Source organism: Setaria italica, chromosome V (assembly GCF_000263155.2).
Source record: "Setaria italica strain Yugu1 chromosome V, Setaria_italica_v2.0, whole genome shotgun sequence".
Lineage (NCBI taxonomy): Eukaryota > Viridiplantae > Streptophyta > Magnoliopsida > Poales > Poaceae > Setaria > Setaria italica.
Window position 1 is genome coordinate 29,564,679 of NC_028454.1, and position 5,661 is coordinate 29,570,339.

Here is a 5,661-nt window from a genome sequence, read left to right on the forward strand (position 1 = left end):
GGTACTAATGGGTGCGTGACCTTTAGTACCGGGTGAAACTTTCACCCAGTACTAAATGGGATCACAGGAGCTCCTTGGGGACTAGCCGTTAAGCTCAGTACTAATGCTCACATTAATACCGGGCTAAAGTACTGAGTCTCGGGCCGACGATAATGCAAGTGCTTTTGTTTTTTCCTTGGATGCTTTCCGTGGGGCCCATGGCTCAGCCAATAGGAAGGTGATGGGGGCCCTGGATTGCTATTGGTCCAGAGTCGGTCTCTGTAATTAAAAAACTAATATGCTTCCTGTAGTGGTGATGTTAGTTTTTCAATTTATTTTGAGAGCGAGAGTGTGTAGTGATGATGTTAATTAAAGTGTGATTTGGACGTTGATGGGGAAGGGAGAGGGAAATTGAAGGCCCTTGGACTTACGAGAGGGTGCCATCGAAATGGACGAATTTTTCTCAAATGCTCGCTGCTGCTGATGGGCGTGCGACCTGCTTGTTGGTTATATATTACCTGAATTCATTTCTTATTCAAAAGTTTCGTAGTTTTTAGTGTACTTTGTGAGATTACCAACCAAGTGGTCCACAAAGCGAAGTGCCCAAGCCCTTAACAAACCAATATGGAAAATGTATACAAATAAGCAACCTGCCAGCGCTACCGAACATGTATGTAACAGTTAATGACCTGCACAAATTTTTAAAGAAAATTGCAGCAATCTATCTAACCGTGGTTACCACACACTGCACCTTGTGTGGACTCTTTCGTAGCTGGGCACGTCCTTTTATTAGCTAGGAATCTATCTAACACTGGTACGAATACCAGCCAATAAACAAAACCGAGGTGGTGTCGCGCAGATTAGACCGGAACCTTATTATGAGAACTAATCGCTTAAACATGTACTATGTGCTACTACTAGCTACGAGTAGCTACCATGAAAAATCACTAGTAGAGAATTGACTTTCAATGCGTCCCCTTTTGTCCCGGTTTAAAGTTGGTCTGGGACAAAAGGTTCACCAATCGGGACTAAAGCTCGGTCACTGGTGGGAGGCTCACCAACCGGGACCTTTTATCCGGGTTGCAAAGGCTAGTGGGAAAAAAAGACCCTGAGAGGTCTTTTATCCCGGTTTGAAACACCAGCCGGATAAAAGACCCCCCTTTTATCCCGGTTGGTATTACAAACCGGGATAAAAGGCTCTCGACCCTTTATCTCGGTTGGTGTTTCAAACCGGGATAAAAGTGTCCCAACGAGGTGATTGAAAGAGGACTACCCTCGAACCCTTTTATCCCGGTTTGTAAGACCAACCGGGATAAAAGACTCCCTTTTATCCCGGTTGGTGTTCCAACCGGGATAAAAGGGTCCCCCACGAGTTAATACAAAATGATAGCATCCCCAATATAGTTAGATGTGGTGTGTAGGTGGGATGGCAAGGAAGCTACGCACGAGGCTGGAGGTTGTGAGTTCGAATCCCACGCAACGCGCACGCGCATATTTCGCGTGAAAAATCGCATGTGGGGGGCCCTCCTAGGAATTTTTTTTTGCAGCGCCTGGGATGGTGACCTATTTTGTCCCGATTGGTTTATTCCGGATGAATTTTCAGGAGATTTGCACCCTATCAATTGGGATTAAAGGCCAATTCTCTACTTAGTGATTGTCCTGTACCATGAGAATGCGATATCGATCGTGGCTTAATCGCGGCTCAGCATATCAAGTGTTTGTTTACTTGGCTCCCAGCTGTTAACTTCGATTGGGTGGTGCACATATATCTAAGGTGATTGCATGATTGATACTACTACTAACTACGGTTGCTTTTCCAGGATTCCAGCTGATGCAAAAGACGGGATGAAAAACACCGATCAATCTACAAGATTTGGCTGTCCGGCCGGTGGATCGATAGCTCGATTTGCAGCTATAGCTAGTGGCAGTAGATTATTACAGGCTACACGTACAATATGGTTGCTGCTAGAGGGAAAAGAATAGTGTTAGCTTGTACTGCTAGCTGCCGCTACTATGTACCATTAATGGTCCCCCGGCTCGGGCCGTCGTTTAATCCAGTCCATCCACGTGGCGCGGATCGTATGGCGCGCTCTCTCGGGAGTCAAGTAGTCCCCTCGACGACAGTGCTAGCATGCATGATGGCCGATGATTGTGATCACGGGGGTCGCTGTAGCCAGGTGAAACGCCGCTGTTCCTGTTATTAATTCAGTCAGATATTAGATGTGCAGCGTGAATGCCTGCTACGTACCATGATCGATCGCCGATCGAGATGAGCTTCAAATATTCAAGCGGATGTCATGCGCATCCAACCAATCCGTTGAAAGTTGTAGCAAAATGATCCTATTAGGTTATAATTTATGACTTTGGTGATTGAGTGACAATATAGGTATTGGGACTAATAGATTGTCTAGCATGTATCTTGTAGGTTTTCTAGATCCCAAGTATGCAAACCAAACCATGACAAATCATTATATTCAAGTGATCCTAAATTTTTTTTCCTGACTCCACCACTGCCAATATGCTCTCAAGTCACCCCTGAGGGTCCTCCACGGTGACCAACTCATCCTCGCTTAGTGAAGGTGAAGGAGAAACTCAATGGTAACCCTACCACTTGTTGTGTCGTTGGCAAAGAGGATGGAGCTAGCTTGGTGGGTGAAGGCACATCCATGGCTTAATCGGAACCGTAATGGATGAGAGGCTAGGTTGGAGAAGGGGGAATGTGCATAGAAGGAGCAACATAAGAGAGCGGAATGTGTTTGTTTTTCTTGGCGTGTGAAGTGGAAACAAGAGAGGACATGTGCAAGTAGGATGCAACGCTCATGGCTCATAGTCTCGATTTGGAACTGCATAGACATATTGACCGCGTGAGATCTATGACGATTTGACATGCACGCTTCTAGAGTATTTGTGACCGTGCGAGGAAACAACATTGCCGTAAGTAACTCTTAATTTTGTCAAGCTTGTCTAAACTTAGGCGTGGCAAAGTATGGTAAGATTTTGGGCTGAAACCAAAACATGTCCTAGTTTGTTTTTCACAATTTGTTTCTCCCGAAAGATGAGCAAAGCTACTGGCAGATAAATCATCGTTCATAGTTTGAGGAAGCAAAGTATGGTAGACACATCAAACAAGACACCTGATATGGGTGTTCCTAGTAGTAGTGCTTATTTGATAATTGGTAGTAGTGCTTCGTTTGATATGGCAGCTGATAAATCATCGTTCGTAGTAGTGCTTCGTTTGATAATTGGTGCACTCTCGTGCCCACTGGCCACTGCCCCTCTGTGGGTATTTTCCCGAGCTGATTCACTACCATATTTGCAAGGCTAGCCTGTGTAGCATGGAATCCCGGAATGCCCCTTACGGAAAGAAAGAAGCTAAACATATCGGGCTAGATCCACTCTAGTCGATCGCTGCATGCGTCCCATACCAAGAAATATTTAAAGCTGGCTGCCCCTCCCTGTACTTGAGGCTGTAGCCGAAAAGCAAAGTGACCCGGCCGGACGCGCACGTCCAAGTAAAGCAGCAGGATGGGACCCAGGGCGGTTAGTAGGTGGCCCGATACGCTACTGTACTTGCATTCACGGACACGCAGACGCAGGCAACGCCGGCCCGACCCGACGAGCGCCGAGTGAACGGTCGCGGGGTACGGCGTTGGTCTCAAGAAACGTGATACCAAACAGATTTGGAAACGAAAAGAGATGACACTGAAAAGTTACAGAAACAATGGATCTCCTTTTACAATAGAGTAGAGACAGTGACGGATGAGCTACTTTTACATTCTGAAAATATCTTTTCTCAACCACTACATTCCTAGGATATGCCGTACATAAATATCATTGAGGGTAACGTGTACAAATTGAATTTCTTCACGTGATCACGTTTCTCACGTCTCCATCCTTCCAACCTCGGGAGTTCATCTCCGTGCCAGATCGATCCTCCAGCCTCGTGTCTTCACCCTCGGTCCGAGGTAATTGTCCAACCTTGTGGCGCCTAGTTCACAATGCTGCTCCGAGAACTTATAACCTCACGTCATCTTCCTTCAGATTTTGTTCCTGAATAAAGAGTAAAAAGGTGAAAGCTCGTTGTTCGGGACTGACTCCAAACACTAGAGGGTTAGCTCAGTTGGAGTTTGGTCATCAGTTATCAGTTGCTAGCTTCGGATCCCTCCAATAACAAAGAAGATGCAAGGTTACTGGTCTTATTGCTAGAATAGTTTTCATAAGAAGTTGCGAGGTTAACTAAGTTTTATTCCTTGGTTAAGAACTTGCGAGGTTAGAGAGTTTTTACCCGCAAGCGGCGCTTGAGGGTGTCTAGTTTTTTGGCGATCCCCAACAGTAGCCCCTCATGGGTGAGGTTCGACTCCGATGGGCCGAACCCGCGACAAAGGATTGTTCTATTAAAAACACCAACCTCGAGCGTCGGAGGAGAGATGAGCCAACGGTTACTTTTTGTGCTTGACGTGTCGATTTCTGATTGGTTGTCGCTTCAGCTTTGGTTTAAGGTTCGAGGCGTCCGTTCATGCCCGTTAGCTCCCCTATAAAAGGCGGCAGGTGCAGGTCTACCCTCGCGTTTTGCTGTGAGTTTGCTCGCTGTTTGCTTAGTGCTTTGAGATTCACGCTTCCTCAGCTGTTTTCGTCGACCTTCATAGCTTCGAAGGTATTGTTCTTATCCAAAATTTTCATTCTTGTTAACATCTTGCTCTATTGCTTTGCTTTGATTTACTATTTATGTGTTGTTCAGCTGGCTCGGATTATGCAAACCGTGAGATTGATGACTCCTGAAGAATTAGGAGAGCAAGCGAGGTTGCGTGGTGACGCTCCTGAGGGACAAAAGGCTTATGAGGGTTCTGATCATTTGGAGGTTTCTTCCAACAATGATAGTAAGGAGGATCTTACAACATCGAGGCTGACCTATCGGAGCTAATGGCTAGCAAGGATGCTTTTCCTCTGACCTATCGGAGCTAATGGCTAGCAAGGATGCTTTTCCTCTGACTCTTCGCTTTGAGCAGTCTTTGGTTTCACAAAACACTATTGATTTTTACGTCAGCAAAGGCTATTTCCCGAGGGTATTGCTAGGCCTCCCGGTGATGAGCTTGTGCCAAAACCCAATATTGGCAAGGCTGTAATGTTTAGGGAGTTCTTTACCGCCAGCCTGCGGTTTCCTTATGATAAAATGTTTCCTCAGATCTTGGATAGGTATAGTGCTAAGCTTCATCAGCTTACGCCTAACGCCTTCGTGGCTCTTTCTAAGTTTTACTGGATCGAACATACATTCCGAGGTGTGATTGATGTTGATGGTTTTGCGAGGCTCTTTGAGCTTCATATTCAAAAGAAGAGGGTTGAACTCGATGAGGAGGAGGGAGCTTTTGAGACATAGTTCGACTATTGCATGTTTACGACCCGGAGGAAGAATGAAAGTTAGAAAATTTCCAAGGACGAGCTTTCTATGGCACAGAAGAACAGATGGGACGACGAGTGGCTCAGCTATTGTTTTTACATCAAGGTGGATATGTCCAAGGTTTCAGGCTATGGTCAGCCGTTCTACCCATTTTTCACCTCAATGTCCCCTTTGAACATTACAACTACTCCTCCATTCTTGTCGGTGTTTTATACCCGCCAACCTACCGAGGGGTATCCCGAGGTAGTAGATTGGTAGGTGGGGGATCACCGGACCTGGAACTCGAA